Raw genomic sequence first — 27,281 nt, forward strand, 5'->3', positions numbered from 1 at the left:
ACACTACAGACAGCTGCTGTTGTCATTTTACCAATATCGGTGCCTGTCGCAAAATAATTATAATTCCTTTCTGAAAAATCTTAAAAGCCGTTTTTTATGGCTCTGCGCTGGGGACAGCCGTTGCGACAGGTATTATATTTTCAGGTCATCCCCTTCTTGTCTATGTCTTCAAACTTGGCACAAACATCCACTTGGACTCTCTTTTGACAGCTGAGTTCTAACTCTTCTAAACTGGCCGCAAGTGGCTACGTATGTTAGGATCATTTTAATGTTGGCAGAACTTTACAAATCTCCACTGGTTGCATCTGACAGTTGTGGTGACATTGCAGTAGGTGTTTCAAAATTTGTTGTCTGATGGGGATCTGCACTCTACTGAGTGCACCCCTTTAGTTTCTGGCTGTATCTGAGGCATCAACTCAAGATCTTAAACTACCTTTAGACATGGCCATACTTTAAAGAACACTGCACTGAGCTGCTGTATGTGTCAGTGTTATTAACAATGTGCAAAGTTGAGCTTAGTATGTAACACAGAAAGAACAAATGGAAACAAATACAATCATTCTCAAACTTTGTGTCATATGCAATTGTAATTCAATTACTGTACCACCAAGGAGGCCTGGAATCTGTTGCAGAATGGCTCGTTCCGACTCACTGCTTTGGGTAATGGTGTTTTCTTTGCTCGGGAAATGAAATATAATATCATTAAATAGAGATATGCAGAATGAAGTGTCGACAGATCCATCTTGGGTGCCTGCTCAATCTGTTTGTGGGTGCTGAGTGGCTCCCCAATGACAGATCCAGCTTATCATTGAAACATCTCGCTCATGGAAGTCTGGGGGATTTGGCTCATTCGACATTTTAGAGATTTATGGTCGTCAATATGTTGAGGTAGGAACAAAGACAGGCAATTAAAAAGATATCCTAAAGAATTCTGAGCAGTCTATTACTAAGGATTTGTTGTTAAGAGGTGTAAGACAATGGATCAGGCAACAAGCCTTTCCTGGTGATCCATGTCCATGCGCTTTCACTTGTTGAATTCACACCTGTTCAAGGGAAAAATCATCCTTGAACACGCCTCTCTGCTGTGACTGAAACCATTGACTACAGAGACTGCTAGGGTTTTCAGTGTTTGCACTAACCCCAAAGATAATATTTGCAGTGGTACCACTGCTTTTAGCTCCAGATAGCAGTTAAGAGGGGCTGAGGAGGGGAAAAATGAAGAGGAGAGGCAATAAAGAAAAGCTTTGATGTTGTCATGCATGATTGTGCGGAGGCATCCTCGGGCTTGTGTCGAGTGTGTTGATTTAGTGAGTGCTGCAGAAACGAGAATACAGATGGCTACTGGTGCTATTTGGGGCTGGGCTCTGAGAATTAGAACCTCTCTCTGACATCCTTTATCTCGGGTGACACTTCAAATACTTCAGACACGAGCGTCAGATTTGGTTCCTCAAGTGTGGCACTATGCCCATTTAATTAATTTACTTTGGGGGTGGGCTGACTGCCATTAGGAAGAGAACTACGGAAAGGGGCACAGGAGCAATTAAGACTGTATATGGCACGGACCAGTCCCGCTTACACTGAGTCTATTCATTTCTTCTAACAATTTTCCAAAACAAATAAGCATTTCCATATATAACATGGCTTATGTTTATTCACTGGGTACTATTTTCAGTCTAACTGATATATAGCTCCAAGACTGTGGGCCTATGGTTTTGAATTTTTGTTTTTGCTCTGATTTTTGTCTAAGTAAAAGTACCATGCAAATAAATTTCTCTCAAACTTCCCCTTTGTCAAAATAATCCATCCACCTGACAGGTGTGGCATATAGAGATGCTGATTATATAACATGATTATTACACAGGTGTGCCTTTGACTGGTCTCGATGAAAGGCCATTCTAAAATGTGCAATTTTATCCTGAAAAAGACATTTATTAGGCACTGAACTATGGCTAATTCACATAGGACTACAGATATTTTTAGGTATTTTTTTCAGTTATCTCAAGCCCTATGTGAAATAGCTATAGTTCAGGGCAACAGATACCATTTTGCCTCTGATTGGCTAGTACACGATGCCTTCTTTGGTTGGGTTGGTTAGGTTTAGGCATGAGGACTGACTGGTTAGAGTTAAGGAAAAAGAAAGGCAGACTACGGTGGGTCATGACTTTGCCCTCCTGGGACAAAAAAAACAGTATCTGTGTCTTTTTCAAGCTCAATCTGTACATTTTAGAGCAGGCTTCTCTAAGGCACGCCTGTGCAATAATCCTGCTGTTTAATCAGCATCTCTATATGCCACAACTGTCAGGTGGATGGATTTTTGGCAAAGGAGAAGTGCTCACTGTTAACAAATTCATGAACAAAATTTGAGAGAAATAAACCTTTTATCAACAAATGAAAAATGGAAGCATAAAGAAAAGTGTTGCTTTTAGAATATATTTTTGTTAGTAACATGGCAAACCTACTTTTAATTTCAACAGAACAACAAAAAATAAAATAAAAAGTCAAAGAAAGGTATGACATCACTGTAAAACAAAGCCATGTGATAGCTTGGCAGTGACTGCTAATTCTGGTGGCACACATGAGGTCTCCAGGTGTTTGGGTCTTGCCTGCCTCGATTGCAACAGCAGGCCGTTCCAAATGCCTAACAGGATTCTGCACCTGAGCTCGGGACTGGAGAGCCAGACAATATGGGGGTGTTTTATTCAGAAACATAGTCCATGGATCGTGCAAGCAGCCACTTAGGCAAAGGTGACAGATGTTTCCCTATATCAGACCCGGGAAATAAATAAATAACTGCAAAGTGCAACAAATGAGTTGCGTCCAGTCCATGTGGTGGACATCTGTGCTACAGACTGCCTCTAGTCGTGGCTTGGGTCCCTTTGTTTTAGTATCAAGGGATGATTTTGTTCTTTAAGTATGGAATAGCTTCTGCTTTTGAAATAGAAAGATGTTAAATTAAAGTGAAAAAAAAATCCCCAGAAAAATAAATAAATAAATGAAAATATGAGAATATAACACCGTGGCTGGGCTGAGCTGTGAGTCCTTTCCAGGTTGCACTAAGAACTGAAACATTTCTTTGAACCTCCAGAATTTAATTTAATATGTGAAACCCTGAAATCTTTCAAGGCCAAGAGTTAGAATAATATAATTTAAGACACTGAAATAGTTGAGGAACCTGCACTCACTCCGTTGTAACCAGAAAGACGTGACCTTAACTGAGTTTTAATTTGCAGTGACAGACAAATTCAACTTAGAGGATTTCATCTGCATGTAAATATACTGATGAAAAGGGACCTCTGTGTTCTGCCTTCTCTCCATCTTTTTTTCTTAATGTGACACACTAGCAGTGACCTATTGTACATTACACTTGCAAGTCATGCACATTTGGCTAAACACAGCTCAGAGGCATAATGTAATCAGGGAAGCCATATTCTTGTCGCACAGAATACCCAATATTTTGGAAAATGGGATTCAGCGCATTCTCATCAAACCCCTGGAATGAAATATGAAAAATTTTTATAGCTGTGGTATTTGCTAGAATAATATGCTCGCCAGGTGAATAATCACACTGGCTGGAAGTGACAAACCAGTGTGCTGTGCCATAAATAAGATGGGAATGGGGCAGAGGAAAATTATTATTATCCCTTTAGGAGGGTTTTCTGCTGTTACTATTCTAAAATATAAGGCTAGTGCTTATACATATAAATTCAAACTCAGGCTGTTTGGCACTATCCAGTGCCCCAACACTCAAAAGGGCTTTAGATGAATCACAACAGTGATGACATGCATCCCCAAACAGTTAAGCCACTGTTTGATGAATGTGATCCACTAAATACAGTGAATGTGGAATATAGTTGGCAGAGGTTAGCTGTCAGAGGATTCTGCTGGAGTAAGCCACAAAATACCCTGTAAATTCAACTGTTTTCCTTTCTGCTAAAAGCTAGAAAACATGTGTCACTGCCTCCACTGCCAACATTATCAATGATAGTCAGACCTGCATGCTAATAATGAGACTAAGAGTTGACAGCCATGCCAACAGCCTCTGTGGGGCTGCACTTAGGCACAACAATGCTTTGAGATAAATGCCAACGTCAGCATGCTCACATTCTCACAATTACAATGATAACATGCCACTGTTTAGTGGGTGTAATGTCCAAAATGTATGTTTTAATTTAGGGTGTTAGCATGCTGTGGTGGGGGACCTGACCAAAAAGTCAAATAAAATCAGTCGACCCTTCTTAAGTCCTGCCCCTTTTCACTCTGTTCACCAATAACAGTTGAGCAAGCTTGCTACCCAGTGGAACCTTTGTCAACCTTCTAATAATCTAATTTAATCTAATCTAATCTAATCTAATTTAAAATAATCTAATCTAATCTAATCTAATCTTATCTAATCTAATCTTCACAGCTGTTGACTTGCTAGTTAGCTAGTGTTTTGCTCTGTAGCAAGTCTCTAGCGAACTAGCTAGCTAATCTACATTAACTGTTGGATAGCTAGTTGGCTAGGCAACTTTCTAGTAATCTAATCTAATCTAATCTAATCTAATCTAATCTAATCTAATCTAAAGTAATTGCTGGCATGCTAGTGGCTAGCAAGTATTTTGCTCTGTAGCAAGACTCTTGGTAACAAGCTCGCTACATTAATTGTTTAAAATATGACTATATTTAGGTTGCTTTTACAGGTCCCCCTATAATACCTTTTAATTATCTTCAGATTATGGTGTTCTTTTCAACATAGACGAGCCAGGCACATAGCATATCTAAGAAGCTACAGGAAAGGAGAAACATGATTGATGTTCCCAAAGAGTCTTAGAGAGTCAGGAAGGGTAAACTGTATTTTTGTAGCCCAGAAACACAATTTGCCTCAAGGGGTTTTACAGTATGTACAGCATATGACACCCTCTGTCCTTAGACCCTTGATTTGGATAGGAAAGGACAGAGCCATGTGAGGCTAAAAACAGAACATTTAGATTTAATGATACAACTAGACGGTCAGATTACTCAACAAAAACAGTGTGGGGGAGTAAAATGTTATACATTTACTGATTAATAAATTTAATTTCATCCAATGTCAAATAATTAAAAGGTTTAAGGTTAAGATTGCACCTACAGAGCCCCTTTTAACATTTTTGGAATGGTAATCATGCAGAAAGGATAAAAAATTATGATGAGAGTACAACAGAGACTAAGAGCTTTGTATGGGTTTGCAGTCTGAATAATATTCTGTAATTAAGGTTTTATGCTTGTTTATCATTCTGCTCATATAAAGGATGTCTCTCCAGTAATTGGAAATTCAACTTCCCATCCTACCAGGGGCGATGTCAAAACATTTACACCTTGGCTTGCAAATCCGATAAGACCAGATTTATAAAGATAGCGATCTCATCTCTGACTGTTATTCACAGATATCTTCTGACAGTCACGTTTGAAGAGGCCACGACCTTCAGAGTCACTGCTTTGTGATGGAAAGAAACCAGTTAGCCTGAATTAGTGAACCGCATCCTGAGGTTCAATAACGGACTCTCTCTTTCCTGCTACTTTGTCAAAACAACAGATTGATAGGAAACCTATATCGGTTCAAGTCTTTGAAATGCCACAAAGGGGCAGCCTGAAAGAGGATGGATTATGTCCTCTTTGAAACTTGTGATTCCACACCACTAACCTGAGTCTTAAACTGGTGGATGATTTCTGATATCTCCTTTCAGAATAAAAAAAAGGGCAGCTCTGTCACACCATAGAGGTCAAGGAAATCAAGTGAATCCAAAAGAGTGGTAATGCTTTTGGTGGGGTCCATTTCTTAAACTAGATAAAGTGTATCGTCGGGAGTAAAAAGAAAAGCCTTGTTTCTCATTTTCCGGAGGTTCCATTCAGCTATGTCGGCCTTATCTTCCATCCACAGCCAACTGTATGGTCCAACACTGCCTTGATACGACAAGTGTAAGATAAACTTGACAGATCAACTTTTTCGATAGTCACCGAGCCCATAAACAACTGGGGCCTCTAATCTGATAATCCACCAATGAAAGATTAGGCGCGGGGAGTATTATTGTGTTGTCACTCTTGCTTACAGGGTCACATGGGCTTTAGCTGCCAGGGTTAGACATCCCTCGGCAAATCCTGGGAAGGTGTCACGTCTCGGCAGGTGAGGTGCGGCGATAAGACAGACTGGAGGATATTAAATGGTCAAACTGCAATTATCACAGGAATTAATGAGAAACCAAAAAAAAAAAAAAATCTACGGGAGGGCGGCAGGGTGGCCTTGTGATTAGAGGCACGTCCTGTAGCTGAAAGGTTTTTTGAACCCAGAACTGGTCCAGTTGTGTCTATTATCAGCCATGTGAAGTATCCTCGAGCAAGACCTAACTGAACCACTACCTGCATGTTCTCTTTCTGTATCAGTTAAATTATTATAAAATGTTGGTCGCACTTTATTTTACAGTACACTAATAAGGCTTAACAATCCGTATTAAATTAGACAAAAACCTACAAATAACACGTTGTTTATTAGACAACATTAGACCCTTTATTAGACTCTTACTACACTTTATTATAGGGTAATTAAGCACACATTGCAACAGAGCTGTACTGTAAACTAAAGTGATTGTTATGCTTATTAGTGCACTATTAGGTGTGTAGTATTTAACTGACTAATAAAGAACATATTTCTAATTCTTGTACTGCAGTAATGCTTCTTATGTCTTATTAATGTTTTGAAAAGTAAAGTGCAACCAAAGTGTTCAATATCAAAAACTTTGATAAATGCAATGGACGGCATTAACACAGCCAACATTGTCTTATTCTGCTCTTTTCAGTTTGCAATCCTGCCTCACTTTACATTTCTGAACCCCGGTATTAAGCATCCAGGCAGCTCCTGCATATGCTCGCCGCTATCTCGCAAGGAGAGCCGGAGAGTTGGAGTAATTCAAACATTCTTCAAACTGCAATTTATTTTCCCCGAGTTGTAATTATGGTCTATTAAAATGCAAATGATGTCAATGGCAGAGCAGCGCTAATCACTCAATGTCTGTTTATGGGCAGTACAGCCACATTAGAGAGAGACTCGCACAGTGGAGACTGGAGATGAGCAGAGATCCTCTATCTGTGAAGGATCCAATAAATTAGGCCCCTTTTTCATTTGGATAGTTTGCGTTTTCTCATGGGATGTAAAGATAATCTTACCACATAATAACACTCTGGTAAATATGGTAAGATACATAAAGTTGGTGATTTCAGATGCCAGCAGTTTATCAACTTATGCAACTAAACATTGCATATTACTATATGTTTCAGCCACAGATTTATTAAGTATTAAATCTGATGTGCACAGCATTTTTTTTTGTTCATGCAAAATTATTTATTCCTTCAACTCATGCTTTTGCTTGTCTTCTTTATAAATAAAATAACATAAAAACAGCCAGCTATGACCTCAGCATGTGCAAACATTCACATGAATTGTCTCAATTGTTTGACTTGTATGTACAACTGCAAAACAAAGGCAATGCAGCAGTCAACAGCAGCCCTTTTATAAAATAAAATAAAAATAATTAACTATATCGCAATAGATATTATTATAGTACAGCAATGAGACTGTTTTTTATTGTGATACTGCAACATTTCATATATTGTTACATTCCTAATATACACCTTTATTTATAGGTACAGAAAAGTAGTTCTTTTGATGCTGCCCAGTTGTGTATTAGGGGAGAACTACTGTATGTATTCATATTATAGTTCTTTTTTCATGATATACATTCAAAAGGCCTATACCTGTTATAAACAGAACAACAGATGCAACAGATATTTAGCGCCTCTACAGAAATATACTGTAACCATAGTTAGTTATTGTGTTATTTTTTTATTTGTTTGTCATGCCAAACATTTGGCCCGTCTTACTTAGGATGACAAGACTAATGCAACATGCATCTTCTGATAAAACATACAAAACCAAAATAATTAAACATAAGAATACAATGTCTTCTTCTATATATTTTAAAATTATGGTATGATTTTTTGAAGATAAGATGAAAGATAAAGACCCAATGTTTATCCACAAAAAGTTTATCTCCCTCCGTGCAGACGTCTTCAAGTAAACATATTCCTGGTCGACCCACTTTCTTTCATATCTAGAAATTGATTCCATACCTGAGCTTCACGTATGTTTCAGCAAGGCTCACACAGTTCCCGTCTCATAAACTCCCAGGTTTGGTGCATATTTTAATAGCTATAATACCCTGTCTGTAGTCCATGAGAAAAGCTTGGGATATTGATGTTTTGTATATCAATACACACTAATTTACTGCAACGTATTTGCACACAAATTAACGTAAATTGATGTGCTCTGACTATAATTGGATAATCTAAATAACATTTAGCTTTTAACAACACGGCTAATCAGCTATGCAGAGTACACGAAAAATTGCTTACAGATTAAAAGTTGGAGCTGTTGTCTTGATGCTGGTACCTTTTTAATTTTAGCCTTGCAAACAGAGATTCAAGTAAGACTGATATAAATATGTACATGTTGGCCTCCTTTTTTAAAATACGGGCCATATAAAGAGTTCCAAGCTGGCCTCTAAACAACAAAGAATTTAAAACTCCTTCCTGAGATATTTAATTTTTTTTTTTCCCATCATCCATTCTCAAACTCTCCATGAGAATGCACAGTATGGCGTCACTGTTGATGTTCAGATGTGCAGATTTTCTGCTGGGAGGAGGTCCACGGTTAAACACATGAGGTCAATAATTATCTATATATCAGTGTTTTATTCATGAGTGCATAGCCACGGGTAGAATAAATGTTCATGCACGTTAAACTACACATGATTTCCTGTTGTGGGTCATGTGAGCGAAAGCTGCACAAGAGCTGCACTTATGGAATAATGAATGTGATGAGCATGAATTACGTCTGCGTTGTAAGCAACCTATTTGCATCTTCTTCTCTCTGCTGTGTGTGTGTGTGTAGTTTCGGCACACTGCTGTTTTATTTTATCCCGTTTACTGATGTATGTTGTGTGCTCCCATCACTTTTGCTATGCATTACATCGAGCCTAGTGGGGATTAAAGCTTATCTATAGTAATGTTAACCATATGCCGTGACAACAACCTCATGTCACCCTTATCACAAGGTTAGCTGCTGACAAGACATAGTGTTATTAATAATCAAAAACCTCTGAACTGTTCACCGGGATGCAGCCCAACAATGCAGAACTTCCACTGAAATTATGCAAAAGAAAAAAAAACCTGAGCTACATGGTTAATGTAAAAATGTTTCTAATACTGAGTAAAATTGGGTTTATGTTTCTATATAAAATTAGAAAGCAGAGGTGGAACTTTTTTTGAAACCTGTTTTTAAGTTATTTACTGTATTTACTTAAATTTTCAAAACAGGCTTGTTGCTTTTATTTGAATGCATTTGAGGGGAATTATTGATTATTTTTAGTTTGCATTATTGTGCAACCTAAATGTATGTGACAATGACAAGAAAAGACTATTTTTTTAGTGTATCCATCATGTACATCAGATAAAACAGGACAAAAATGCCATAAAATATGAAACAAGAAGAAAAAGATGTAACAAGACAAAATAATGTAAAAGACGCAACGACATAAAAGATGTAACAAGATAAAAAAAAAAATACATAAAAGACGTAAAAAGACTATGTAAATAGTAAAAACTATGTAAAACTATGTAAATGACATGACAAAACAAAAAGCATGTAACAAGATGAAAAATGATGTAAAATATATGACATGACAAGCAAGAACACAAGTCAAAAATTGACATAAAGGACGGAACAAGACGAAAAATGTTGCAAAAGACGTAACAAGATGTAACAAGATGAACAGTACGTAACAGAGGAAAAATTATATAAAAGACGAGAAGAGACGGAATCGACATAACAAGACGAAAAAGACAACGAGACAAAAGAAGTAACAAGACCTGAAAGATGCTAAAGACATGACAAGATGAATCAGACCTAGAAAGAGACTCGACCGCAGAGAAAAGGTGAGGCTCAGCTAGCTTTGCACAGAAATGGCTTTTAGAAATGTCCTTCAGGGGGCTGATTTTTACTTTTATACTTTGAGTACAATTCAGAGCCTATACTTCACCTCTAATCAGTACTTTTACCAGAGTCTTTATTTACACGTCTGTACTTGTGTGAAGAATGTGTTTACTTTCGCCACCTCTGTCAGAGAGAGACGTTAATTTGACAGCTGAGATATGACGGGGGGCATGTTTAGACACAGTTACATGCAGTCTGATAGGAAATAAGCATGATACAATAACACCGCATGCACACGAGGCAAACAAACTGTCACACTGCACACTTAACAAATTGGGACCGGGCTTGCCGCGATAGTGGAGTGCTTTTGTAATCACTGGTGAGAGGATTTGTGAGAATATAAATAGCACTTTCATTAGATCAATACTGTCATCCCTCCTCCGTCGGCTCACATTAAGAGCACAAGCTGGGTAATAATGGAGGACTGGTCGGACACACTCTGTAGCATTCTGTTTGATCATAAGGGGTGGCGTCCCCTAGGGCGCAGTCTCCGGCCCGCTGATAAATTCATCTTTCTGACTGTCCCCGTGGGAGCTCGCCAATGAGTGAGGGACATTGACTTTTCATTAAGGAGATCACTGCATTGGAAATTGAATTTATTTTGGGCTTAAGAACATAACAGAGCTGTTTGCAAGTCGGCCTGAAGGCCACAGAAGAATGCCAATACGCTGAAGCTGATGGAATGCTTTGGTTGACTAATAACACTCCCCGGTTCCCTCTAGTGAAATACACACAGGTGTCAAGAAATAACATGCAAACTTGGGGTCTGTGCTATTATTATTGGGCATAGTGTGCTGCTATAGTTGTTCTTTACAGTAGCCCAGTTTGAAATGATGATAGCAGCCCTGGGCATATCAGAATGCTGCATACAGCTCTATACAGAATGTATTAAGAGCTGCTGACATACCCAGCAGGCTTTGCTGTACAGTATAATTGTATTTGTGTCTATAAGGGTTATTGCATTTGGCACATCCTAGGAGCAGAAACACACTCAGTAATATTAGGGATGCAATCTATGTTATTCGGAAAAGCACAAATAATGAAATGCAAACATATTTGTCTTAAGTGGAAATGTTTGCAACTGAAAATACATTTACTCAACTTTTTTTTCGAAATACAGTTTTCTGAAGTTTCTTAAGCTTAAATATTCAAGTTTGTCTAAAGAAGAAAAGTAAATTAAATCAACAAAACATTATTAGTGGGTAAAACTTATTATTATTGGGCCCAAAACTTTTAAATGGTCTCAGCTTTTTCAAGTTTACAGTGTCAGTTTCAGGTCATAAAACTTAGTTTAGTTCAACATAAAAAAGTATAAATGGGTTTGTGAGGATGTGGAAATATATTCTACAATTAATTATATGCCAATAGTGATGCTTTGAAAGCACAGCAGTTGCATTGTGACGTATTCTATCTGAATACAGATACAGAAAATGAGATACAGATAGACACAGAAACAGATAATGTCTCTGTGCAGCTCCACCAGTAAATATCCTCATAACTGTGTTTGTTTTGACTCTCGACAATAAAAAAAAAGTACCATCATTCAACAGTAAAAACAAAATGGCCTTAGCTTTTAAAAAGCATGAATGTAATAGGCTCATTAAATGTATACAATATATAATTGTGCTCTTACAGTTTCATAGCAGGGGATTCAATATTATTTAAAGACCTGCGTTTTACTACCTAAGTTCATGAAGGTTCAGCAAAAATATCAAGGGTCACTCTCTCTGGCACTGTACTCTCCACCTATGCAAAGCTTTTTACACTTGCTGTAAATTTCATCAAGGTGAGCTAAAGTGTTTACCCCATTAATTTATTTCAGCTAAAGCCAGAGCGCTGACCCATAAAATAAGCTAAGATAATACTGACCTTAACATGGTCTTCTGCACATGGAGGTAATTGCTAAGGCTCCAGATCAATCAATATTGACTTGCCGGGGTTTTTTTTTTTTTTTTCTTCCTCTTCTTCTCTTCCCCACCCACTATTGCTTGAGCTGAATGTGTAAAATTGGCTATAGATGGATGGAGAACATATCCCTGATAGTTTAACCTTTATCTAGCTAACATGTTCACTTATCTGTACAATTATAGATTTTGCCAGTCAAGCTGTTTCACAGGAAATCTGTTGAGTGTTAAAAGACTGGAGAGTACAGGCGGGCTAATTGCGGACTGTGTGTTTAATTTCATTTCTCAGGAAGGATTAAAACACATGCAGCAAGACTCTTACTGTAGAGCGTCATATGCAGACTTGTATCTTTTGACACACATCAGACCAGAAATGAAATGGCTGATATCAAGCAATAACATTTCGACAATAAATTACTGAGGAAACAAGTATGCAGGCACACACACACACACGCACACAAACACACACGCACGCCTTTACATCACAATCGCTGTGTACTCTAAGGCATTTGATTTCTCTTTAATTTTTCAAGGTAGGGGCACAGACTTAGCAGGCATTTCCATCTTGACTTGATAAATCTTACAATCTTCTTTTCCCTGCCACACTGAAGTAATTTATTTTCTATCTCTCCAAGCTATATTTTCCAGTTAATATTTCATTTTTTTCATACAACCTGACAAAGGATGCCACAAGGGATGATAAGAAGTCTGAAACCTTTGCACTCTCGCTCTAGATACAGGATTTACCTTGAGAATTTTTTCGAAAGAAATAAGACTTCTAAAATAAGCGAGGCACTTAAAACAACATCATGGTGTTCTTCTTGAGCTATACATGGTATACATAGTCTTCTTGTGGTTAATTGTGTAGCATAAATAATTAGTGTTTCAGACTGTCTGTTTAAGAATAAGCACACTGCAGTTATTTGACTGTTCACACCCGACCCCCTTAGTTTAGTTATAAAGAGCAACAAATACGATGTTGCAGTGACTGAATGGATTGAGCACAGCACTCCTACAAGGTGAGTGGGGTTTGAATCCTGTCCCAGGACACCAGGATTAGACTGTAGTGTTAAATTAGACATCGTTGTTAATTTTATTACTTATTTGACTCATTATTTTCAGTTTTCGGTTAGGTTTAGGCAACAAAACAACTTGGTTCATGTTACGAAACAGAACTAGTTTATTAAGTTTAGGAAAAGATCATGGTTTGTCTCTGCCATGGGGGTGTAAATAGCCACAATGGCTCTTTATACCCAGGGTGCAAATAGTACTCTTGGCTACGGATACCTGGATGCTTGTCTCTGCCGTGCTAAGCTATACATCTGAATATAAATGCCGACTTTGGCTATTCCACCCCAAGTGTAAATAGCCATGTTGGCTGGGTGTAAACACTCTTATACCACGAGGGTAAATAGACACACAGCCTGGGTGTAAATAGCTACACTGGCTTTTCCGCCCCGGATGCAAATAGCAATGTGAGTTTTGATGCGCATTAAAATCATTCAAAGATGAGAAGTAATTACAGGGTTACAACCTGCATTGAGTATCTGATGGAAACAACAACATAACACGTGCTACAAATGTGTTTCCCCTCAGGTAAAGATCACAACGACTGGCTGACTAGAGCCGCTATTTATAGAGTTTTCCAAACAGCAAATCCTGATTGTGTCACTCAGACCTATTTTCATACCCAGCAGCAAAACATTCATCATTCATATGCCACAAATGAGCTCTGTTTTGACTCAAGATTATGAGGCGCAAATTCCAAGTGCATGAAAACTGTGATCTCAGTGATTTACAAAGAGGGCTTGTATTCTTTGCAGCTGAACCAAATTACATGTTCCTTGAGTGATGGGTAGCAGTGTCCTTCTGGCTATTCAACTCGCCCTTAATTTGAATTTGATAAGATTTCTTTTTGAGACATTGTTAGGCTAATGTAAATTTGGAGGGAGGACGAGAGCCTACCGCTGGCTTAACTTTGATGAGGTGTTAATATCTAATATCAAAAGCAGATAAAACCCTTATTAGCCCCAGTGGTCTTGCTAGAGTGGGAACTTATTACACAGAGGAGATGAGACGAAAGCAGATGAAGTAATAAGACTGCCTTGGGCTTTGTTACATGTCCTTAAGCTTTCTGACGGGGTCAACTTAATTTTGTGACTTAAATGCTGAGGGTTTACGGATGCAGACAAGCTGACATTGTTTGAGAGATCTAATTCAGACTCTCATATTTCATAGACTGCAAACATCTGGGGGATTACAGTGTCTCGAGCCAGAGGCAGTTTGATAATCGGTTGTCATTTTAGGAGTTGTATGCCCTTCCCAGCTTTGGCGGTTTCTAAAGGTCTTTGGTTCAATCAAATGTTTGTGAGATTAGTTGGCTGCACTCCTTTCAAGAACCATTTCCATGTGGGTTGGATTTTAATGTTTGCCTTTAGGCTTTCATGGTGAAACACTGAAAATATGCTGGAAGACTGATAATTTTGGACTCGGAAAGTTATTTTGAGACACATCTAGCCATGCTTTGTTGCCACTTTAATGGCCAACAAGGAATAACAAACATTGTAAACTCAAACCAGTTATGAAATGTAATAGCCAGTAACATAAACACATAAGGAGGATCGTTGGGGCTGGATCTATACTATGGATGTGTAGTGAATTAATAACCAGAGTCTACAGCCATGCTAGCAGCTCTTCGAGGCTGCACTTTTACTTCGAACACAAGCCTGTTAACATCCTGATGTCAGCTTGTTACCATGTTTACTATCTTAGTTTAGCATACAAGCCTGCTAACAATTAGTGATAAGCACTAACCACAGAGTATGGTCTCAGATTGGTGGGAGTATCATTAGTTCCACAGGTACTTGGACTTGATCAAATTACTGGACCGATTAAAATATTGACCTGATGATGGCACTCAATCAGCAGGTATGTCCACCCCAACACCTCTGGCTCACAAGACAAATGTTTTCAGTGCGCTGTTTAGCTGTAATACGAGAAAGATTGTGAAGAGGCAGCCGCCATTTTGTGTCCTGTTTTCAAGCAAAGGCTCTCGAAACTCAGGTAACACTGTAAAACTAGGCAGCGTTGATCAAATCAAATCCAATCAAAATTCTGGTAGCGCTTTCACAAAGGGAACAAAGACTGGTGGCCACCATTTTGTGTCCTGCTGAAAATGGACCAACAACCACTATGTCACATGTTTTACTAATCCACGTTTGTGAATCAGTCCGACAATGCCAGGCTAGGCACTAGACAAAAAGTGAACTAATCACCAAAGTTACTGAAGATCATCCTAAGAGAGACATGGATGAGTGTAACAAATTTGATGTTATCCCATCCAAAATTTTGTTGAGACATTTCACTAAAATCTACAGATGTGAGCCTCATGTTGGCACCAGAGGAAAAGTCAGGACATCACCAAAGTTATTAGAATTCATCATCTTGCAAACAAGAATGTCTACAGAAAATTTTGTGCACATCCATGCAGTAGATGCTGAGATATTTCAGTCCAGACCAAAGTGGTGACCAACAGACTGTTTCCATCTGTAAAGAATGGTTTTCAAACTGTATACAAAGAAGACTTTGTTTTAGATGAGAATTAGTTTTCACTTTGTCTCACAGTCCCTTAGAATAGATGATGTTGTAACCTCTTTAAATATAAATGCAGCTTTACATAGGTCTACACTGCTTACTTGTACGGCATTGTAAACTGCCTTCCTAGGCCTTAACAGAAAGCACAAAGTAAGCACACTGTTTGTACACCACCAATCAATGCGTTGGACCAAGAGGAATGAGCTTTTGACTCACTGACTGAGGGACGGCATCAATACAAAACGCTCACCCTAAACAAGTCGGAAAACACCTTGGGTTCCAGCACTATGTCCCATTGATTTCTGTTCAACTCAACGCGGATTCTGCAGCATTTAGACATTTAATTCCCTTTCAAGCAAAGTCATTACACAGCCGAGCATTTAATTAAGCAATCACAGCGGTGCAATCTGAATGATTCAGTGTCTAAATGAAGGCCAAGTTGGCAGTGGCTAAATGTGGGCCGAGCTGGCATTATTGTGCCTTTACAATTCCTAATGAAGCTGCTTGTAAAATTTAAAGATTCATGAAAAAAAAAATGCAATGCCCTTTGTTAATATGAAACAACAGCTAAGAACAACAAAAAAAAGCCAACATTTTCGAAATCACACTCAATAAATCCACATAGTTACACTCCTAATTAAGTGTGTTGAAGGATTTTTTTAGATGGAAGGAGCCAGGTATTCACGGCTGACCTATTTCCTCCTCAAAAGAAACATCATTTGAGGGGCATGAGCACAGATGTGTCTGAGGATGTACTGGGGAGGTGTTCTCACCTCTCCACGCCTCTGTGAACAGGGCGACAGTTTATTATGTCCGGATGTGGCCCCTCCGTGTGCTCAGTCTGCTTTTCCCCAAATGAACTCAGCTGTACTGACATTGAAATTCATAAAATGTTTACAGTCGGTCAGTCAGCACCGCTCGCCGTGGGCTTCATAATGAACTTTGGATAACTGCAAATACAGTACTTTGATGCGTTTTAATTTGCGCAGATCATCTGAACCAAGTCTTTTCTTAAAGTTGATTGCTTTGCCACGCCGTATCAGCACTGTTTATCTAAAAACAATTACCCAGAAAAATAGGAAAACAATATTTAGCACTTTGCGATTCATTCATTAAACAATGCTATCAAAAAATGGCAAAACTCCTGCAGCCAATATAAGATAGACAATTAAATCCGTGTCCCGTTGAAGCAGTGTGGACAAACAATGCGAATGAGTTTATGGTCTCAAATTACAAATTGCTTACAAATTTAAGTCTCTGGTAAATGGAGAATTAATTTCATGGCAGGTTTGCCACTGACGCTGCAAAAAAACCCTGCTCAGTGCAAATGCCATGTGGTGTTCTGTGTGATTCGCTCTTCTTCTCTCTGTAGTGTAGAGGGCAGGTGTGCAGGTGGCAACAGCACCTGCAACTGCACCTGTGTAGTTTGTGTCACAGCATGTTGGTCTCTTGAAGCCATTTGTTCCCAGTCATGTTAGTGTGCTCTCCGCTGCTCCAAACATAAATTGTTCTGATTTTTTTTCTTCACAGTGTTACATGAGAACTTAATCTTGTCTACGGAGGTTTTAAAGGAATAGCTCAACAACTTCTGGAAAATATGTTGACTTGCTTTCAGTATATATTTGATATATTATATTTGACTCCACCTTTGAAATCTTTCGCACATTAACACAACACTATTTGAAGGTTTTGTTTATATGCCTCACTATCCTGTTAAGTGCTATGCTCTGCATTCATCACTTTTTTTCATGCCATGGGGTGAAAACAAGCATGGTAGTGCTGGGCCTGTTAATATATGTCGAGTACCTCTGTGGCCAGTCAGTTAAAGATGTTACTGAGTAAATGACACGTAAATCAGAAAAGAGTCTTAGTGATTTTTAACTAAAGTTTTTACCGTGAAGGAATATGGTCCTTCCATAAAACACCTACTTTTTGAATGGAATTTGGTGTAAGAGCCTGTCAACTTGAAAAACCTCTGGGAGCAGAGGTTTCTTAATGTCAATAATTCACATAAATTGACCTAACCTACCTTAAAATGATGAACCTTGTAAACAGCGTTAAGTAACGTACAAAGTCAGACTGAAACTGAACTCACTTCTTCTTCTTTTGGCTTGTTGTTAAAGGACACGTCATAAGCACAAACAGCAATCAGAGGTGAAGTTCACCACTGTCCCCCTCCCCTAAGTTGTAACAAGAGCTGTGTTCTCGACCATCTGACTGTAATTTGGCTTAGTGAAGATAAACAGAAGGAGACAGCTAGCCTAGCTCTGTCTGAGCGTAACAAAATCTGCTCCTCTAAAGCTCACTGATTAACACTTTGTATCTGGCTGGAACCAGCTGCCTCCAAACCTCATTTTCACCTTGCTTCATTCACACGAATTTGACTGCTGAGCCAACTATGCAGATATTAGCTGTAAGCTAGCTACCAACAGACGTGTCTACAGTGAGACTGTGCCGTTGTGTTTTTGTTCAGCTCAGCCTCCGACTGATCTCGCCATCTTACCAGAAACTCCAGTTCTGTTATTTTCCTCCAGTCTCCCTCCTTTTCCCTCTAATCGCTGTATGTTTATGAGGGAGATTCATAAAGCTCTGACATATGTGTAAATTTTTTCCCTCAGACACGTCTGCACAATTTGCATCAAATTTGCCCTGCCCCGGGAAAATTAGTGTCAAGTTGTGTCTTCACCAATCACACCACCTCGAAAATTCACTTCCATCTACACACACAGTTACACTTTAGTTTTTGAATGGATTAAACATGATATAGTGTCTTAATCATGAGCCACGGAGCTAATCACACGCAGATGTACTTCCTGACAGCAACAGACTAGCTGTTTCTAGTCTTTGTGCTAAGCTAAGCTAACTAGCCACTGGCTTCAGCTTCATATTCACTGTGCAAGAAAGTGAATAAGTGCATTCCTTAAAATGTTGAAAAATTCCTTTAACTTTGGTGCAGTTTTTAGATATTTTCATGCTGTTTAGCGGGGATGACTCAATACCACTCTTTCATGTCCGATAACGCAATCTTGAGTGTCTGCAGAAACCAATACCAATTTGATAGTGTCTTTTCCCCCCTCTTTAACAACTAAGCTGTTAATAATACATTTGTCTGAATGCACTTTGCTTAAATTGTCATCTAAAAAACATCAAACTGTGAAACAAATATTCCGCTGCTCACATGAAGAAAGAAACACACAGACTCAGTTATAACTACTGCCGCTTTTTCTTATCTAAACCTTTTCACGCAGACAACTTTGAGCAGCATTTTGGATTGGTCAGCATCATTCAAACATTCGAGATTAATATTAAATAAATGCATAAATCGCACCTGGCTGTTTTTCTGCTTTCTTCCTCAAGCTTAAAGTAACTCCACACAGCTGACATGATGACAAGGCCGCTGACAGATCTCACTACTGTTCATGTGACGCGCTGCTCGCCTGTGTTACTCGTGAGGTTGACACATTAATCTTTGGGGCATGTTCTTATCAGGTTAAACTTTATTTCCCCTGATATTTAATCCAGTGATTTTGGTCAGTATCAGACTGATATAATACTGACTCTTGGATCATCTCCCTACTCTTTCAGTTATTCTATGGCTCAAATTTATACAAACGTAAAGACCAAAAGCCTGTGCCACAGTGATTGTGGAACTCTTGCTTGATAATGACACCTGGTGCTTTTGCATTTTTATAAACTATATTTTCCCCAAACTTGAACTTTGACATTCTAAACTGTGACTACAGATGTTAATCAAAGTCAAAACTTAATCCAGGCCTGATAAGATGCTCTATTTAACAGACTCGTTTTAGCGGGGGGCTCGATCAGGTGAAATGAAGAGGAACTGATTGCTTGTGGTGATTGTGCTGATTACATTTTAAATTTAAAACTTTCCTCCTAGTACATGGACCTGAACAGCATTGCAGACAATGACATCGCAGGCTCGGTAAATGCCAAGGCGCCTGCAATCTCACAGACTGGCGGGGAAGCACCACACTTTTTACTTTAGGTTGTGTTGAAGTTACAGAGCTGTGGCTATGTGGATTTTATAAATGGACAATAAGAAAGACCGATGCCTGCTTCTTTGATCAAACCACTGCCTACAGTATTAAGTCAAAATATTCCCCTGCCTCTTAAATTTTGTCCTTTACTTGGTAAATCTGGTTCACATGCTGTTTTTACATGGGTAAGCAGCAGGTGTGTGGTTTCACTTTAGTTTGCAGTCCAGTTCTGTTGTCATGTGTCCCAAAAATTACCATCTTAGAAAGTCTAATAAGGGTCTAATTGGAAATAATACATTTCAGTTTACAGAATTTGTTGTAATGTCTCCATATTTATCCTCTACTAAACTCTAATACAGTAAGTTACCATCTAATTTGAATTTAGGATAATTCTTTGTGTGTTGTAAGCACTAAATATAGTCTACAAAATTCAATAAATGTGTTTAGATATAACTATTTTCCTACTTGACCAGCTCCTTTCACCTGTCATAGCTAAAATGCATAAAGTAACACTGAATTATCCCCACCAGATCCAAAAGCTGAGAATGCAATTTTCCTATAATCCTTAATAAAACAATCATGTTCTGGAGAAGAGAGAGTTCAGCCTGACTTTCTCTTATTCTGACTGTGGGCAGAATTCACAATGACTGAGATCCATGTTGCAATGTTGCCCCCAGCCAAAACATTATGGATGCTTGTGCTACAGCTGTCATATAAATGGCATTTGAAAATATGCGATGAAAGGCATTTGCATGAAATACGGCATGGGATAAAGCATTAGCATATTGGGAGGGGGGGGGGGGGGGTTGCAATTGTGTCCATGCCCTCTGTTAGAGAAGACGGATCATGTCACGTACATGCATGCGTAAAATCCCTACATGAGCTGCAAAGTGGAATTTACAAATCAAAATATTAAAGAATAAGGAGATATTGATGTGTTTAGAGCAGCATTTTAGCATGTTTACATTTACAGAGCACTTAATGCAGGTCTAGGAAGCGTTCAGTCTAATCTGTAAGTCTGTAAGCATGAATAACCTTGTCCTAATGCAAGATCACAAGAGGACTGAGACGAATCCATGCCATCAAACCAGTGTAAAACCTTGTTCAGTGACAAAAATGGGAGACTCACAAATCATTTTATAAAATCACATCAAGTTTACGGAACTTTTGCATCCCAGTGGGTCTAATATCATGGCAGAGATATCAATTTCAATCCGGAAAATCGCTCTTGATCTTTTTTAACATCATTTTTGCATCTTTTCCAATTCGTTCTTCAAAGATCTGTGTGTTGGTGTGACACCGCAGATTAAGGAGTTGATGGCAAACCTAACTGGCTGTCTTTCTGACTGTGAGCTGCAGTTGTGAAAAGTTAACATTGAGCAGAAATATTCTGAAGTCACGCTGCTTTATATTATGTTGCTAAAGCTCGAGCCTTGAGAAAGGTTTTTGCTTTTATCCCATGACCAGCTGCTCATCATCTCTTTAGCCATATTGTTAGAAAAGAAAATCATGATCCTTATTGTGCAGTTTATAGTTAAACAAAGGTTGTCTTTGTGCAGCACTGCAGCAGATTATCTGTATCACATGGATGATATTCAAACTAAATGGTCATAAAAATCATTTTTATGAGCATGCACTGGCTTCAATCCAAGCTCTCGCTATCTGGCTCCATCAGTGCATTTATACTGCTGTTGTTCAAAGCTGTTCCTCTCCAACTCTCACTGCTTAACTCTGGGGAGGAGCGAAGAAAAGTACATAGTTTGAGATCAAAGTGAGAACAGATACGTTTCATTGTATTAGAACCATGCCTACAGTGTTTCCCAAGTCAAGACAGACTGCTCTTTCACCCGTTGTATCTTCATTTGTTGGCAAATTTTGACAGAAAAATGAAATATCGCACGAGTAAAACAGGGAAAAACATGCCAACACTTGGATATTTAACTGAACATTGGCATTATAGAGTGATGATATGCAGAGGTCATAAAATTATATGAGGAAGTCCTGGAGCTTCCTTGGTGGTTATATGGTGTATATCTGCATATCATGTAATCTAAACCACTGGCAATGAGCCAATCTGCAAAATACTGGGTACTCTACAGTCTGAGTTGTCTAACTTTAGATCTTTGAATCAACAATCTGAGTGAAGTTCCTCGAAATCCTTTTTTTTTTTTTCATGTTAATCTTAAGTGCTTATATGTCATTTACCACCAGAAGTCCAAGAAAAGTTGGGACACCATGTAAAAGGATGAATAAAAAAAGAATTTAAACATTTACAAAACCTTTTCCACCTATATAGAATTGAATACAGCGCAATGACAAGACATTTAATGCTCCAGCTGATAAACTTTCCTTTTTGTAAATATATACTCATTCTGAATGTGACGCCTGTATCTAGTTCCAAGAACAAACTGTTTTGTATCACCTTTTCTTTTGACAACTCATTAAGAATTTGTGAACTGAAGCTGGAGTTCTGCACAGCATCCCAACTTTTTTTTGGAATCAAGGTTGTAATAATAAACACTGTACACCTCCTAATTGAGCATTATTTCGATAGTCATCAGCTTCACACATGTGAGGCTCCCTGGCCAGTTATACAGTAAAGAGCTTGATTTTGTTTCAGCATTTATGTGTCATGTAGGGGTGTTGTGATATACCAGCAATGCCACAAACCGAGTTATTAAAAAATGAAGTATTACAATAATGTTAATAATATGCATATGATAATATTGTGTAAATAATCCAGCACATCTTAAACACTGACTACTCTTAAATCCTTTCTGCATCTTTCTGTTCTACCTTTGTCTCCATCCTCCAACTCTCCCCTACACACATCTTTTCATTGTCCATTGTAACTGTCAAGTGTAATTGCACTTTTGTACAGTTGTGGTTAATGACTCTCTCTCCACCTCCACACACTTGTATTCTGAGTGTAGTTCATTTGCCAAAAAACAGACAAAAAGCACAGTAAACAAAGTTAAAGATGAATATTTCAGATTTTCTATAGATATCATGATAACGCTGTTGTCATGACTTCTTTTGTCGACAATAATCGCGCGGTGAAAATCAAATGATATCGCCATGTGTGGTACATGACCTTTTCAGATGACGGCAACAAAGGAGCGCTTTGTATGGTGAGAATGATATTGTTTCCGTATAAAGCTCTGTTAATATGAAGAGAACATGATCCAGTTTGCCACATCGTCTCAAAAACAATGAGTGAATAGAATCAACCTGACATCTAAACTAGATGGATTACTGTTAACAATGGTGCTAAACAAGCCAACCTAACATTTAGATGCAGCAGTTTCTCAAGTACATATTTGTATGTGCATAATTTGTACTGTAGGTTTTGCTTCATCCATGTATGTATCTAGAGGAATATTGCACGTGTGCATGTTTTCATTTGCGGTGAAACTGAATAAAGGCTTAGCAAAGGGACAGGGAAACTTGGCAAATATGCAGCATGCATATAACAACAAAGCAACAGCAGCAAAACAACCATTAGTTTTAACAAGGACAATATAACAAAACATATAATTTGTTATATAGGCGACTGTGCATATTTCTGAAGTTGTTTGCCGGTGCGACACTGTGCGTGCCTCAGTAAAGACGTCAAGGGCTGTTAAATTTGTTGCAGCTATGACTTGTGTTTTGTCTTACACTCGCTGTAATACATTTGACAGATGTAAGGGCCTATTCACTGACTGTGACAAACAGAGTGCAAGTCCTACAGCAAATATCAATCAGTGCACCATGAAAATGTGGCATGATTGATGAATATTAATAACTCAAGCCAGGAACTGCAGCCCAGCAACTGGAGCCCCTGTTGTATTATAGTTTGACTGGATTGTGCGACTTTTTGGGTTGCACTTTGTTTTACAGTACACTAATAACAGAGGACAAGCTGTACTTTGTATCACAGAACACAAAGACACTAGAAATTGTAATTAGGGACACATTGCAACAAAACAGCACTGTAAACTAAAGTGAAATCTAATGAAATCTAATCAGGGTCTAACTGTGAAATAATACACTTTAATTTATAGTACAGTTCTGCTGTAAAGTGTCTAATTATCCTATAATAAAGTCCAATAAAATGTCTAATACTATCTAATAATGCTCACATTATTTCTAGTTTGCTTCTAATTTAATAAAAAGTACAGCTTGTTATGTCTTATCAGTATACTGTAAAATAACTTGTTGGTTGAATATATTGTTTATAGTTCAATAATGAGTGATACTGCAAATCTGGTTGCATGAAACAAGTAAAACTTGATGATTCTCACCAGCTATACTTCAAAGAAAAAAAAAAGACAGAGCAGTGATGTCACCGCGTCTTCTAAATATTAAAATATCCATCTCACGTCACCCATCTTAACTTACCTGTCCTCATCAGCTCCACCAATATCCAAATTTGAGTTATGATAGCCATTATAAAACCATATAGCTCTAAAGATAAACCACAGAGAGGAGAGTAAAATCCTCAGAGAGGCCTACCTTGAGGTCGAAGGTGTGAAAGTCATGGAACATTCTCTGTCCTGAGACCTGTGACAGAGCGGGGGGAGGGGCGAGACGTCAGTCATGATTAGGCCGCAGTGCAATTACAGAGAAACTCCTCTGACAGTGATTGATCAATGAGGAACTCCCTTAATGAAGACAAGGACTCAGGGGCTCCCAGGAGCAAATTGGCAAAAGTAAGTAGTGGGAATAGTGTCCCAGATTGCTAAGGCGCTAAGAGGATCATCCCGTCTGCGGCGGCAGAAATACAGGTGCATGTCTGATTTCGTACAGCTGGAACAGAAGCCAAACTGAAGTAATACTAAGACTATCAAAAGTTTGAGAATGATTCTGTCCACCATGGCTACATTTTCCTATTTCCCATGCTATTACTGCTTGATTTTGACCAAAATCTACTATTTCTTGACAGGACAATGGACTAGCAGCAGTGATTCACAGAATATACTTTTTTCAACAGTTAACCCTTATATATATATATAGAAGAAAACACTGAAATTGAAGAAGAAAATGAAGAAGCATGGATACAAATATCCATATTACACATATATTCTTCCAAAAACGGTCTCTGCAGATTTTTTGTAAGAACAGACATGAATCAAACACATTAAGGGATATGTGATACTGCCTTAAATGTTGGATTGGTATTGGCAAATACCTGAGAATAGGTATGATCCAATACCATATAATTGATTAACCCCCAAAACTAGACCCTGCTACCTCACAGCAGCAGCCCATATGGCACTGTTTCCATCCATGATGGCAAAGTCATGGTCTATGGCATTTTATCTATTTATTTATTAGCTTATTTGTCAGGCACAATGCAAGAAACACTGTAGCAGGTTACAATAACAAAATACAGATGTGTTACATGTAGGGTTTCTAGCAGATGCTAATTTGCAACCTTTGTCTCTGGTTAGGTTTTTCTACATAAAAATAATTACTTAATTTTTAATTTTAAGTTTTGATTCCTCATTGGTTCATCTTTTACACAGAATTTAACTTGAGCAAGCCAATATAACAATGATAGTGGTAGTTTACAGCTGTTAAATAAAGTTAAACTGTAAACTGTTTTTTTAATGCAATGGCATCAGATCTGTACTTGGTACTACAAAGTTCAGGTTCTGGGTTCAGGAAAGAAAAAGTAGTACTGGAACAAGTTTCGGTTGTAGACGGAAGAGGGTATTCTGCTCTTATTGGTTAATGTTTGGAAAATGTTGTGGAAATCGTTGTGAAATGCACAAAAACTGTAGCGTGTTAGTCGTTTCGTTGGGAGGCGTCTAGGATGCAGCGACGGTTGTCATTCACTATGATGGACTACATGAGATACAACTATTGACATTTTAGTTCCCAGCTTTCTACATATGTCATGTTGGGCTGATATCATGTAGTGTGAGCCCGGAGTAATGTTTATTTAATTTTGACGTTCCTCATGAACTGATGACTTTTAAAAACTCACAGAGATAAATACCCCATGGAGCTGTATGGCCGGGGGGCAAATGAGTTGGAGACAAAGCTGTGGCTCCTGAACATGCAAACATCCAGTGCTCGACTCACACTGCACTGCAGCTCCAAAACTAAACAAGAAAAGCATAATTTTCAGATAACATTGCCACATACCTTGTTATGTCTTGGTGCAGGATGAACAATCACTAATTTAACAAAGATGGGTTGTAGTTTATTTAATGTGTTTGATTTCATTAGCCAAACACATGAGCGCCATCCCAATACTCTGCGGTGCTTTTAACTCTGTTACACAAAACAGGCTGAACTCGAGGGCCACTTAAACGTGACTGCCTCAGTTGGACTGTCAAGTACAGCCTCATTGTTAAAACACCAGAGAACGAGGAAATCAGGCCCTTGAGGCAAAAGCTTCATATGCCACTGTGTTGAAATTCAGTTTTTGATTCAGCCCTGTAATAAACTCCCCGAAAAAATCTGGACTGCCTTGTAGTCTGACCTACCATAAGGAGGGACACATTTGGTTTCTGTTCTATTCATGCCATGCACGCGGGCGAGGAGGGCGCTTGCCAAAAAACAGCCGAGGGAGGCATCCGACTATTGCTGCAACTTTTGTCTTTGCACACACTTTTTCCCACAATTAATTGATATTGTTTCATTTAGCAGAGTCATTTGTTCAATAAGGACAGGCAGGCAAGAGCAGAGGACTCTTGTTGTCTTATTATATTTGTTTAAATTGTTTGTGCTACATAATTAATGTTCCACATAACTAATGTGATGCTAGAATTATTCAATGAAAACATTGAGAAGAATAAAAATGCATTTTGAAATATCCATATTACAGATGCTGAAAACAGTATTTTCTATAAATAGTTTAACAGTATAATTCTTTTTTACCACTACTTACAGTTACTACTTACACTTCTTTACATCCCACTAGCCTGGGATAGCTTTTTAGCTTACTTGTAAGCAGCCAGTCCTTGTTGTTGACATTTACAGGTGAGATGACAACCTAAAATTAACACCTGGTGGTTGTTGCCTCCGTCAACCAGTCAAGCTGCCATTTACATCCATGACTCTCAAGCCTCATACAGTTTAATATATGGGGTGAAGACTGAAGGAATTTAATAAACAGGTGTTAAGCGTATTTCTGAATGAAATGGAAGTTACCATCATAGTTAGTTCTAGTGAGTAACATGCTCTATTCTTGTGGACGTTCACGTAAAACGTGAGAAGGCGTTCCTGAGATATTGCACCCACGAGAATCGGACAAATGGCTTTGACCTCCGACCACCAAAATCAAATCAGTTCATCTGGGTGCTTGTGGCAGGTTGGAAGAAATTCCCTCTGGGTGTTCTTGAGATATTGCGCTCACGAGAATAAGACGGACATGAGGTCACAGTGACCTTCACCTTTAACCACCAAAACTTAATCAGTCCATCTATGAGTCCAAGTTGGCATTTGTGGAAAGTCTGAAAAAAAAAACCTGGAAATATTATGCTTCCAGCCACGGCTGAAAAAAGAAATAGCAGATAAGTTTTAGTGGGAAACTGAAGAGAAAAGTATGGAATGGGAATTTAACACTATTTTTCACTGGAGTTACAAATTAATAAGCAAACTACACTGGATCTCATACTGCTTATGAAGTGCAGGTGCTTTTCACATAATCTTTTAGTCAATCACAGTGTTGTAGGTGACACTATACGAGAGCTAAGACTTCATCACATAAATAATACCGATGCAATACAA

The 27,281-nt window shown here is 38.4% G+C and overlaps 1 protein-coding gene across 1 annotated transcript in view; it reads right to left on the reverse strand.

The window, feature by feature from the left end:
* ptprda (protein tyrosine phosphatase receptor type Da) overlaps positions 1-24,104 on the reverse strand; it is a 256,470-nt gene extending 232,366 nt beyond the window's left edge. Inside the window, exon 1 of the mRNA XM_084711929.1 lies at positions 24,054-24,104. The gene's annotated coding sequence lies outside the window, so the exon portion shown is untranslated. The remainder of the gene's footprint in view (positions 1-24,053) is intronic.
* Between the last annotated feature and the right edge of the window lie 3,177 nt (positions 24,105-27,281).

This window comes from Lutjanus erythropterus, chromosome 23 (assembly GCF_056507025.1).
Source record: "Lutjanus erythropterus isolate fLutEry1 chromosome 23, fLutEry1.hap2, whole genome shotgun sequence".
NCBI lineage: Eukaryota > Metazoa > Chordata > Actinopteri > Lutjaniformes > Lutjanidae > Lutjanus > Lutjanus erythropterus.